Here is a 14,176-nt window from a genome sequence, read left to right on the forward strand (position 1 = left end):
TAAATAGCTCTGGAAAAAAACCAGAATGTTTTTAACTGAAGAAAACCATAGAGAAATGGGGATGGTATGCAGCAATTGTTGGTATTATTTTCATATATTCATAATCAGCACCTTACCTACTTCCAAAAATATTTAAGGCATATAATGCACATTGAAAATTAAACTGTCACAGATATTGTAAATATTTGGATAAGCTGTAAAACTTTAATATTCAGAGATGTTACATGTACTATGTGGTTCATTTTCCTCCCAGCAAAGTCAATGCAGTTATTTTGTTTGTCTTAATAACCAAATCACCCTGTTGGATGCTTGATCCGACCCATAGTGGCAGCCCCGCTCACTGGAGTAGTCAAAATTGCGATGTGGTCATCCTAGGCAAATACGGTCAATGTGCCCTGTGAACCAAATCTCAGCTAGGTCTCAGAGAGAGTTCTTTCCATGCATACAAATCAAAAAAGGATTCTTTTTTGACTTGTTTTAGATCATCAAAGTAAGTTATTTTAGGACTACCTTGCCTTGAAATTACTATTTTTCATTTGCTTATAATGTACAAATATGGCTTTTCTTCCAGGAATTGTAGTCACTCTTGGCTAACAAAGACAGTTGTCAGTGAAAGGACTGGCCCCAATTTTAGACAAACAGAACAACAAGCCCCTACTCATCAGAATCAGATGTAGAGATTTTTACAGCACATTGACTGAAAGGTGAAAAAATATATAAGCCGCCCAAAGCACATTACATTGAAATTATTTTTGAATTACAAATTGTTAGCTTTCTTCCATATTGGCACATAATTCACAGTAAAATTTATGCAATTAGTTTCAAGAATTGGGTAGAAGGATTAAAAATAAACTAATCAGCAACACATAATCAAGTAATGACAGGAGATTTGACACAGTTGAAAGGTTGTGTGGAGTTCAAAAGGCCCACTTTGCACATCAGTTTCCATAATTCTGGCTCCCTCTGTAATGACTCCAGCCCTCTGTTTCCATCTGATATCGAACCCAGTCAGGCTGAGGAAGAAGCACAAAACAATGCTCTGAAGTGGGAGAAAGGCTGATTTTTTTTTGTCATGCTTTTAGCAATGTGACCTTATGTATTGATTTATAGCCCGCCAAAGCACCCCAGAGCAAAAGGGAACATTGGTAATTAAGTCGGTATCTGCACTTTCTAAAATACTGCTGACTTGCAACAAAGAGAGACCCTTTATTTTCCTCTCTGTCTCCCAGTGAATGCAGATGCAGGCGCTGACCTCTGACCTTTCTCCAAATTCTCTAGCTGCAGCTGTTATTTTTCTTTCTCTGGGCCTTTAGCTGCTGATAGACTGGTAAGATTCATTAAACTGGGTATGCAACTTTCTTTTAAGCAAACATGAAGCAATTTATACCCCAGGCCTTACTTATAAAATACACCTTTACTGAGCTCAAATGAAAGTAAATGCTTTCACTGGGGCACCTATCAGGGGTTTGCCAGACAAGTACTGAGGCAGATTGATGACATTAAGAAAACACAAACGTTTTTTTGAAGCATTTTATATTAAACATGGAATTTTCCATTCTAAAACTCCCAAGATTGTAAACTGAATTGAATCAGAAATTTCTTTTTTATATTCCATTAGAGTCATTACTGAAATAGGGTGCCACAAAAGGTAATGGCCATAAAAGCAAATACCTTGAGGTGTGTATGCAAATTATATGCTAACATATGGTAATCCGAGTACCATGTTCAGTGGCCATAAAAAGTACTAAATACAGCTAATTAAAGGCACGCAAGTTGCTGTGTTTTATACTTCACAACAATATGAGAGAGGTAGTATATTATGCTAATTATAGCACTGGTTGTCTTGGGGAATATATTCAACATTTTAACAGGGATTCTTATTCTGGTGTATTTGTCCATTTCATTGAATGTAATCAGTTTTTCTCTTTTATATTGCAGATTGTAGATCCAGGAAGTTAGTGCAGAACTTAATTAAGTCTTCAGCCTGAGGGAACAAACACTAGAAACATTGGAAGTGCCACGCCCACTTACCACGCCTCGTTATTATAAGTGTCCCCCACCAGGGTAGCTGGTTCCACCAGCCACATCGAAAACTTGGGTAACCACAGCCAAGACGTCTTGTTACCGAACAAGAGGAGGTCCGCCCTCTTTCACCCCACCAACAGGGGGTCCTCACTCTGCTGAAACCGCATGGCTCTCTCTCATCTGCCCAAGCAGGGACCCTTCATGTCCTGGAGCCAGTCTTTTCCAAGCTCCCACACAGCGGCCCTTCCACTCAGGGGCGCAGCCCCTCATTACCTCCTGAGCTCCCTTCTCACTCAGGTGTGCAGCTCCTTAGTTACATTCTGAGTTTCTGCTAGTTCCTTCTCCCTCAGGAGAACAGCTCATAGATCCCATCTTGAGTCCCAGCTACTACCTTCTCCCCTCTGCCTCCTTCTTCCTGGCCCCAAACTTGGCCACAGCTATTTAACATATCTATGAAACCAGTTAAAGGTTATAGATATGTTAAATAACCATTCCTCCAGAGGTTAGCTCCAAAACTGTTGCTATGCAAAATAGCTCTCAATGGCCTGGCTCCATTCATCCGGGGGTTAACCTTATTTGACAATTCATTTTTTGCGGCTCCGCAGGTCTCAGTTTGCCTGAAAATGCAATTAAATATTTCTCCCAGAAATGCAACCTCAATGCAGGGTGTTCTTTCTAATGGTAAACTCAAATCAAGGAATACATGTTTACTGTTTAACTCTTAACAAATTCTAAGGAAATGAAAAAGAAAAACTGCAATGAGAGTTGTAGGAGTGCATAAAGTTGATGTGAAATCTATCTTAAAATACCCATGTTTCTTTATTTGAACTAAAAAGTTATACATTCATATTCAATATGCTAATAGTACTTTAATCTCTAAAATGCTTCTGATTTATCATACAAAATATATACTTTATCGGGTTGAAAATTGCCCGACTTCAGCAAAAAATTCACCTGAAATTAATTTGCCAACTTACTTGTGAAATTCATACTGTTGATCCTTTCTATGCTCTTTCTAGCCTGCTGGGTGGAGATTTAATGACTGCAATAGAATGGGTTGATATTTCATAAATTCTTCATGTATAATATATCATTATTTGAAACAAAACTAAATGCAAGAACAAAACAAAACAAAACAAAACAAAAAAACACTCCACCACTACCACCGTGATAAAAACAAAAACAAACCCACAATGCTATGGTTAACATGTAGGAAAGCCAGTCCCAAACTTTAGAATGCATTAGAATCCTCTGGAAGCTTTATTCAACCTAAGAGTGCTTGACCCCACTCTCAGAATTTCTGATGAAATAGGTCTGGGGTGGGGCCCTGAATGTGTTTGTTGCTAATATGTTTCTAGGTGGGACAGCTTATCCAGAACCCACCCTTTGAAAACTAATGCTGTAGGCAAAGGAAGGCTAATTGCATGACCTACAACAGCTAGAGGCATGCATTAGTGTTCTTTGAAGACCTTCCAGGCCATCCCAACAATCAAAAAATAGTCCTTGTTTAGGTATAGATCATACTATTTTACCACTTTTCAGAAGAGGGGTCATTTTCTGCCACTCTCTGGGTGCTGTGACCCAGTTTGTGTGAACCACTTATTTTTGTTTCTTATTTAATTACTTTGACTTATATGGTGAGTTATATTTGCCAGAATTCTTCTAGTTGCAAGAATTCTAAACTCAGTTTAAAACAATGTAAACAAAATAGGAGATTTGGATATAGGATCCTGGGCTTGTCACAAAATTAAGACTGCAGAAGGTTAGGAGTGAGAACCACACAAGGACCACAGGGCAGGTGAGGACCAGGGGGCCTCAGACTGGTGACAAAACACATTCAGCAGTTTTCCTTTCTTATTGCTTAACTTCACTCTCACAGCCTGTTTTCCTCTGTGTCACAGAGTGGAAGACTGAGAGAACAAACAAGGTAATACCTTCTCAGGTTTACCACCACTTACCTCTTTTTCCTGTGGTTAATACAGAAAATCCCAGTGAACTGACCTATAATGCTTCTCTCAGGTCCCAAGGGGCAGCATATGATGTTGGGAAGATGTGTAAAAGACAGTGTGTTGAAAGCAGCCAGATTCATTTCAATTAGGTGAAGACGCTCCAAGTTGAAGAGATGGAGGGCATATATTTTAAGTTGAATCTATTTTCTTATAAAGTTCTTCTAGATTGAAAGAAAGCACAGTTTAATCAAGAATGTTTCACCCTTCTATATCATGATGGGGATCCAGGCAACTGCCAACATCCTTTAGAGGCATCCCAGAAATTAAGGGGACTGCTTATTATTTCTCTATGAGAGACAGAGCCTGGAAGGGCAGTAGTGCCTTTCGAATATATGTCTTCTGAGTATTATATGAGATCTGAGAAAATCCCTAACTCAACAGTCTACCATGATGAGGTTCAGTGAGCTGAGATTTTAAGAAGACATGCAGTCACTCCACAAAAATGTCTTGACTCTGACTCTGAGGCAGGTGCTACCTGTATTAGTTTCCTACACCTGCTGTAACAAATTACCCTAAACCTAGTGGTTTCAAGCAACTCAAATTTATTTTACAGTTCTGGAGGTCAATAGTCCTACACAGGTATCACTGGCTAAAATCAAGGTGTTGGCAGGGCTATGTTCCTTTCTGGAGACTACACAGAATAATCCAAGTCCTTGATTTTTCCTGTTTCTAGAATCTAACTGTATTCCTGAACTTGTGGCCCCTTCTTCCTTCTTGCAAGAAAACAAGAGCAGGCTGAGTCTTTTTCAAATTGTATTGCTCTGACCTTCTCCTCTGCCTCTCTCTTCCATATTTAAAGATCCTTGTAATTACTTTGGCCTACTTGATAAACAAGCATAACCTCCCTTTTCTCAAGGTCAGATCATTAGAAACCTTAATTCTTCCTTGCCACACAGTCAGTGGCAGAGATGATGGAGGGAAAAAGATGAATCTGAGAGAAATGCAAGGGATTACTAGAAGAATTTCCTGAGTGGATGAATGTAGAGCCCCAGAAGAAAAATAAGTGCAGGAATCACTCATGGTTTGTACCTTGGGTAACTGGTTAGACAAGAAAATAAGTAGTGATGAAGAAAAACATAATGGCTTCCATCTTGGATATGTTGACAAAGTACCAGTGGGAGAATGTTGAGTGAGGATCCAGCTTTACAGTAGTTAACTATTTGGCTGATTTTTTGTGTTTAAAATACCCCCCCCCCAAGTTGTAATCATAGTGTACTTAGATGAAGAATTTCTTTAGGAATGAGATGGTGTATATAGAAGACCATGGCCAAGGATCAAAAGGGAGACATGGCACAGAGCAGTGTGAATAACATCAAGAAGAAAAATCCAAAAAGTGCATAAAAATGTTAAGGATAAGTAAAAGCCCTTTATAATGTATATTTAGAGCAAAGAGAATGTATGCAAAGGACCTGTTATGCAAAATGACATTATAAAAGCAAAGTTTACAGTGATATTTTGTGTCTTCACAAAAGAATGATCTTCAAATTGAAAACGGGTGTAATAAAGATGGTACAAAGAGAATTGTTTCCAAAGATAAATAAGAGTGATACTGAAAGAACATCTATTTGCTTTAAAAGAGTTCCTGTCTTCCAGCTAAGATTATTCTGTGATAATGAAATAATTTCCAGATGTTATCACAGAGTCATTATACTCTAAGGAGTTCTAAAGAACTGGTAAAGTGCCAGAAGACTGGCATCTAAACAGCAAGGACATAAGGACCACAGGTTGGTAACCTTCTGTTTGGTCCCTGACGTATTCTAGTAGTCATTCCCTTGAAGGGTTTAACAAAAATTTATCAGTAGTAAGTCACCTTATTTATGTTCTTATTTTTCAGGGGACAAAATGTTTAGAGAAAACTAGTAAATGAGGACAGGATCAAAATGGAATGCATATTTCAGTTTTGAAATGATAGACCTACAAAGTGAAATATACAGGGGCAAACAGAAAGTCCTATGTTTGGGTTTAGGAAAATTGAAATCAAGTGTGCAAATGAAAGAATATTGAGGATCCAGCTTTATAGCAGTTAAAGTAAAATCTGCAAATTTTATTGATTTTAAATTTAAAAGAAATACTCCAAGTTGTTATTTAGTTTGCCCTCATAGTCTTGTATGACCTCAAATAAGGAAGGCTTTACCTATGCTGGCAAAGATCTAACTCATTTCAGGTTTTACGTTGTCTTTTGGGTACTATATTTTAAAAGACAAAAACTAAAGGAAAGGAAACTCTCAGAACCTGGAAATCATGTCAAACGAGTCAGAGTTGAAGTAGCCAATTACAATGCTTAAGTGAAAGAAGACATGTAACCTACATCTTCAAATATTTGAAGGAATGATATTAGGTTGGGCTCCTCATTTTCCTTGGCTCTAGAAGGTGAAATTAGTGTAATAAGGTACGACTAAATTCAATATTGAAAGAATTTTAAAACATTAGATCCTCTAAAAATGAGCGAGCTGCCTGATAAGAAATACAGTTCTTCTCATTAACTAAGCGAGCTTAAACACAAACTAAGTGACCACTTATCAGGGATATTTGAAAGAACATTTCAGCATGAGATAGGAGTTTGAAATACTATCAGTTTCTTTTCTTATTTTCTAAGCTATAAAGATTTTTTAATTTAAAAAATTCCCCCATGTCTTCATACAGTTATATAAAAACATTTATTTGGATCCAGAACTATTGTCATATAATTTCATATCAAAATACCTCAAAATTATCATTACACGTTTACAAAAGTCAAACTCAAGAAACACGTGTGCTACAGACAATGCTCGCTGCTCCTTTGGATTCACACTCCCATGAATAACCCAGTGTCCTCTCATGTTTCCAAGACTCAGACTGAGAACTGAACAAGAGAGCAATAAAATTATGGTTCAGTGGGTCTGGATAGGGCCTGAAAAATCACATCTTAAACAGATTCTGATGTGATGCCGATGCTACCAATATGCAGATCAAATTTTGAGTAGCAATAAAGTATTTTCCAGGTTCAAATTTATCTTATCTTAAGACCTACCCTACCCAAATCCAATGTTGGTACTGTTCCCCGTGGACAATTTATAACATAGTCCCCTGGGCTATTTCAAGTCCTGGTTACTATTACTCAAGTACAGTGATCTTGAAGAAATTTCTCACAATTCCTTCATAAGGTGGATGTATAGGATTAGATAAAATAATGTATGTGAAGTGCATAGCATTGTATCTGACATATAGCATTCACTCTAAAGGTATGGTTACTGATTATTTTAATGACAATGTATGTCAAGGTGATGCTAAAAAATTAAGTAGAATGAGAATACAGGCATTTCTTTAACAATGCAGTATGGGTTTCTAAAAATTGCATATTAAGAATAATAGAGTTAGGGAAAGAGATCATTCTATTGATTTTTGTCATCAGAGCACTAACAAAACAATATAATAATTCGCACCTGGGGAGTTAATTCAGCTGGCCCAGGCAGATAGCTCAGCACTGTTGAAAGCTGCCACTGTGGATATTAAAAATAAGCAGAAGATATTACAGTAATAATATGGGCAATACCTCAATTAAAAAGGCATTAATGGGTGTGGAGTGGTCTGGGAATAGCAGGGCTGCCATTAAGATGAGCAAGGGACATTGGCAATGCAAGGTAGCTTGAATTAAGAGCCTCAGATTCAGCTGTGCTTCTAACTTCCTTCAAATACAGCTGAATAGGCTACTCTGACAGCTGGTCTGCTTGGCTTTTTTTTTTTTTTTACCTTTCCTCCTGAAGATTATAATTTTACTTCTACTATTTTGCACCCATCCATACCTAGGGGCAGGCATGGGTGGTGGAGAGCAGGAATCATATATAAACCAAGCTGACCTCTGCATCTCTCAGATTTCATTCCAATTACCAAACTGCAATGCAGACTAGTTGCTAATTTTAGTTACAAAACCCTGCATTGCAGCAGAACAGAGTGTGTTGGGTTTTGTACTCTATATTTAATCTGGAAGGCTCTGAGAAAAACACCTTCTATATCTTGGATTCTCTACCATTCGGGTGACTTAAAGACTCACCATGTTTATGTGACAAAGAAAACCATTTGCAAACACTTGACAAATATTGATAAAAGCAAAACGGTAGAGTAGCTATTCACAGAGGCTTTGGTTAAATATCTCTCCCTTACCTCTTCATTCTGTTGTACTCCCTGCATTGGTGAAAACAAAATTTAGTTATAAAGCCTTTCCTCGTAGATTAAATGTGTTCCTAAAACCCTCTCCTCATCCCAAACTGCTTCACGATGCAGCTCCTGTGGGTGACGGCAACATACACTGGGTAAGCAAACATCTTCTAAGGAAACCGAGAACATCAGGTGTAACTTTTTGGTTGGCAAACTCATTTCTTCAGGGAAGGAAAGGATAAAAAAATACTCAAAAAAGTGGCGGCGGCTCTCGGCCCAGTATCTGGGCGAACTGTAAGCTTTACGGCTTTGCCTTGATGTGTGTTTAAGCAGCAGCCTCCAGTCTGGCACAAGGTGGATTTTTCCTCCACTTGTTTTATTCTAAATAGTTTTCAAAAGATGCCATGAACAGACTATGGCTTTGATCCCATGAACTTATTCAGTACTGACATCCCCATGAATAACTCCAGCTCCGACCAGCTTCAGCCACTCTTTAAATTCTCATTTAAATTCAAATTCCTCATAATCCTAACAGGCAAGGGATAGACCAAGAGCAAGAAAGAAAAAGCGAGATGCTTCTCATGTGTCCACAAGGCCCTCAGATCAAAGGAACCCTTTTAGGCAGCAGGAACATTGTAAAATCACTGAAGGAGATAGCAAAATACTTGCTGTGTGCCCTCTGCTTTCCAGACCAGGGTTTCTGACAGGCACTTGGTTCAGATAAATCTGCAATGTATTTATGAAGATTCTCATAATCTCTGCAAATCAGAGAAAAAGTAGCTATGAATTTCTAAATCTCAGGCTATTTTGCAAGACTTAGGAATTTTTTAGGCTACAGTTGGTTAAAATAGAAATAAAAGGATTAATGGAGTGAGCAGTTTGTGGAAGAGGAAGCGTCACTTGCTTGAGTTCATTTTATGGGAATTGCTAAAATCTCTTTTTAGGTGTTTTTTTTTCTTTCCCACTTCTATTGCCACAGCCTTTTCCAAATTCACACTCAAAAACCGTTCCTACTTCCTGTCAAGATGAAGGCATAGGCAGACATGGCTCGCCTCTTCACACAACCACATCAAAATTGGCGGGGGGGCTGGGTGGGAGAAATAGACAAAAAATTGTACTTGAAAAATAACTAAATAAAATAAAAAAACTAAGGTATAGATCAAACATCACTCAGAAGCATCAGAAATTGAACTGAAGGAAAGTCTGACAACTACGGAATTAAAGAAATTGCATCCATCCAGACTGGTAGGAGGGTCGCAGACAGAGAACAGGCTGGTCCCACACACACTGTGGTGGATAAAAATTCAGGAGGAATATCTTGGGAGCAAGTAGTCCAAGCCCCATACTGGGTGTCCCACTCAAGGGTTCCAGTACCAGGAAGATAAGTCCTCACAACTTCTAGCTGCAAAAACCAGTGTGGATTAAACTGGTGGAAGAGACTGCTGGAGCCCCAAGCAGTTCCTCTTTAAAAACCCACACATGGACTCAGACTGCCTCCCTCTGAGCTCCAGCACTGGAGTAGCAGCTAGAAAGGTACCAGTGGTACACAGGGAGGAAGTTAAGTGCCTGGCAACAAGGTGAGCAGAAGCCATTGTCCCTATTCTAAACCTTCCCCCCATAAAATCAGCAAACTGGAGCCATATCTGAGACTCCATTAACCTGGCTAACACTGTTTTTATCTGCCTTAGAGATCTCCAGAGACTCCACCCCACCCAACATACAAGCCCACCTAAGCTGCTTTTCCATATGAATAGCTGGTCTGGGCTCAAGTTTCCCAGCTGCCTAAATCTTCTCAAATAAGCAACAGCTGGCCTCAGTGAACTCCAGGCCAGGCACTAGCAGCAGCCAGCCTAGATTCACAGTTTGGCTTTGCCTGGGAATCTGCAAGCCCAGCAAAAGTAGCAGCCAACTCAGATTGCTTTACAGTATAGGCAGGGTGGCCCCAGGCAAAACACAGGTGGGGGCTGACCTTGGTCTGCACCACCAGGGAAACCCCAGGGCCAGCACACCCAGTGAACAGCTACAGACCATGTTGGAGCACCACCACCCTGCCCCTGCACAGCCGATTCTCCATGGTGGGCGGAGGCTGGTGACCAATGGTCAGAGCCCATCCTTGTAGCGCACTGGCCTGGGTAAATCCCTCCCATTGATCTGCCAACAGCAACCAAGTCTCAACTACAAGAGGAGGTTGTACTCAGCCATAACAAAGGGAAAATATCGAGTACCCAGCTTGGGTGATAGGGGAGGCTGTGCCACTAAACTTTATAGGACATCTACTGCAATGGGCCATGTTACCAAGACACAGAGTCAAAGCAGCTCCACCTAATACATAGAAACAAACACAGAGAGGCTGCCAAAACAAGGAGACAAAGAAACATGGCCCAAATGAAAGAACTGATTAAAACTACAGGAAAAAGAACAATAGGAGCTGGAAATACGCAATCTATCAGATGCAGAGTTCAAAATACTGGTTGTAAGGATGCTCAAGAAACTGAATGAGGTCCTCAACAGCATAAAAAAGATCCAGTCAGAAATGAAGGATACACTAATTGAAATATTTTCAATTGACAGGGAAAAAACAGTAGAGTGGATGAAGCCAAGAATCAAATCAATGATATAAAATATAAGGAATCAAAAAACAATCAATCAGAAAGAGAAGAATAAAAAAATGAGGATAGTAGAAGCAGCCTCTGAGACAACTTCAAGAAGTCCAACATTTGCATCATAGGGGTGCCAGAAGGAGAAGAGAAAGAGCAAGAAATTGGAAATCTATTTGAACAAAATAATGAAAGTAAACTTCCCTAATTTGGTGAAGGACATAGACATGCAAATCCAGGAAGCACAGAGAGTCCCAAACAAGATGGGTGCAAAGAGGCCCAGTCCGAGACACATCATGATTAAAACGCCAAAGTTTAGATATAAATAGATGATCTTAAAAGCAGGAAGAGAAAAGAAGTTAGTTATCTACAGGGGAGTTCCCATAAAACTATCAGCTGATTTCTCCCATAAAACTATCAGCTGATTTCTCAAAAGAAATTTTGCAGGCTAGAAGGGATTGGCAAGAAATATGTAAAGACATGAAAAGCAGGAACCTACCTACAGCCAAGATTGCTCTACCCATCAAAGCTATTATTTAGAATAGAAGGGCAGGTAAAGTGCTTCCCAGACAAGAAAGAACTAAAGGAGTTCATCATCACCAAACCATTATAGTATGAAATGACAAAGGGATTTATATAAGAAAAACAAAATCAAAACTATGAGCAATAAAATGGCAATAAATACTAACAAACTAATCAAACAAGAACAGAGACAGATTATGGATATGGAGAGCATTTTGATGGTTGCCAGATGGAAGAGTGGTATGTTGGAATGGTTGAAGTGAGGGGATTAAAAAGTACAAATAAGTAGTTATAGAATAGCCATAGGGATATAACATACAGTATAGAAAATGGAATAGCCAGAGAACTTATATGTGTGACCCATGGACATGAACAATGGTGGGGGGATTGCCTGAAGGAGTGAGGGTTCTGGGTGGAGGAGGGCAAAGCAGGACAACTTGGGACAACTGTAATAGCATAACCAATAAAATATAATTTAAAAATAGCTTTCCTTATCCTTGATAACTTCAGGAATCATGCCTACATTAGAAATATAGGAAGGCATTTGGAATTTACATTGGCTGATAGCAGAGTCACATTTTCAAGTGTATTGCATAAGAAATATGAATTTTTTTTTGCTTCTTACCTCTAGCCCCATGGGAGTGGACCTGATCTATCATTTGCCTTTTTTGTTACACAGCGTTGGTGCTCCTGGGTTTACATGGAGCTCTCCCACTCTTCTGCCCTCTCTCTAATCCACTCCACTCAGGGTTTGGTGAGTTTTGGTGACTTTGTGTCTGCACTAGAAAGCTTCTCAGCTCACCTCTCAGGCATGATGACCTGTGTTTGGACTCAGTATACTCCAGTTTTGGGATTCTGCTCGTTGTCTAAATCCCAGGGCTGGAGTTCATTGTCACTGGTCTCTCCATTGAGATTAGAAAGGATAATCACCCTTTTCTCCATCATACTCTACTTCGGGGGGAATATAGGATAAACTTTCTTGGCTGAAGATCCAATTTTTTAAGAAGAAAAGTACACGAAGTAACAAGGAGTTAATATTTTTATTGATCTTCACTATACATGTAGGACATATTAGGGTTTTCTAAGTTGCAACTCTCCTCCCCAAAGATTCTTATCTAAAGAAATATATATGATGCAAAGTCAGTATGTAAAGATTATTCTAGAAACTATGTTTTCTGAAATAATTTTTTGCTTCCTATCTCCGATTTCTTTGCTTAGATGAGGACCACATTTCTGACCACTAATAACCTCTTAATTAGCCTCCTTGCTGCTAGTTCTCTCACATTGTCATCAGAGGATAATATCAAAAATGTCAGAATACAAGACTGTTGAGGTCTCTCACTTTCTCTGTTCTTCTGAAACATTCCACTGACTATCCAGCATTTACATCAGTATATTTCGAAGGGCAGGGAATCGGAAAAAAATCAGCATATAAATACATGGCCAGATATATCTTTAAATAATTGGTATTGAAATCCCCTCTTGGAGAATCCACATGCATGCGTAATTCAGACCAGTAACAAACCTGAAGAATTCTTCAGTGAAGAGACTTGTTCAATCCAGAATTCTCAATGTTCAATCATAGAATTCCTTCAAATTTTACCAATTAAATATCTATAGTACTAGTTTTCCAAGAGACACTGGGTAATGGTTTTTAAGACAAAATCCAAGCTTTTTAACTTGTAGCACAGGGCAATTGTGGCAGGTTATTTCCTGTCTACCCACCCAGCCTGATCTTCCACCCCTAAAATGCCATGGCCTTTTAAATTCTCTGTGAAAAAGGAGAATATAAAAGTGTCCCGAGGGTCACCTTTCTCTCTGCCTTTGTATTTGCCCATCCTTCTGCCTAGAGGGGTTTTCCTACTCTTGCCTTCCTGGAAAACTTTCTTTCCTCCATCTTTCCAAACCTAAAGTAGATACATCCCTAAGGCAAGGGAATTCTTCCCTCAGTCTTGCCCTATAAATTCCACTGCAATGTTTCGTTCCCACTGTTCTACATTTTGATTAACTTCATATAGTGGTTTATAATTGTTTGTGAATATAAGGGGTTATAAGTGATAGAAGTGATCAACTCTGTGTATCAGTTTTTAGGAAAATGCTTGAAATATGGTAGGAACTTAATAGATGTTTAAAGAACAAACATATGGCCATACACCATGCAGTGGTAACATCATTCCGAATTTCCTTTTGTTGAGACGTCATAAATTAGATAACGCACGTACATCAAGAAAAGAGCAAAAATGCTCTCATAAGTAAAGGAAGTATAAGATGTCTGTGTATATATCTGACAATATACACACACACACATATATATACATATACATACATATGCACACACACATAAACATACACATATAAAATATACATGCAGATGGCTTGTATGTGTGCAAGGGACATACATAAGCATATACTAATGCCTTCATAGATGTCATTTTCTCCAGCCATAAAACAGAGATATTTAGTAAAAAATTAACTTATACAGGAAGAGAAGCTTTACCAAGGGCACTGAAACACGTGGGTTGTCTTAGAATAGCACCCCAGGAGTTTTAATCCTTACACATAACATTAGCTTCTAAAGGCTCACCCAAACAACAGACCTGCCGTGTACTGCACATGCTTCCATTTATCTGCTGGGCTGAGCTGACCCCACTGGAAATCGAACATTGCTACAGATATTGATCCCGGCGCAGGGACACTGGCAAGCTCCCTTTGTGTGAAACATACAGAAGAGACCGTTAGAGACAGCTCTGAAGTACAGAAGCGTCTGCGAGGCTGCTGCTTCCCTCCCAGGGCTGGTAGAAAGGACTCTGCGCTATCCCAGGGGGAATAACAGCCACTGTGATGCCTCCCAGCTCTCGTGTTGTGTGTACTCTCTTCTCCTATGGTACT

Source organism: Artibeus jamaicensis, unplaced genomic scaffold (genome assembly GCF_021234435.1).
Source record: "Artibeus jamaicensis isolate MK-2021 breed Jamaican fruit bat unplaced genomic scaffold, CSHL_Jam_final contig_482, whole genome shotgun sequence".
Taxonomy (NCBI): Eukaryota; Metazoa; Chordata; class Mammalia; order Chiroptera; family Phyllostomidae; genus Artibeus; species Artibeus jamaicensis.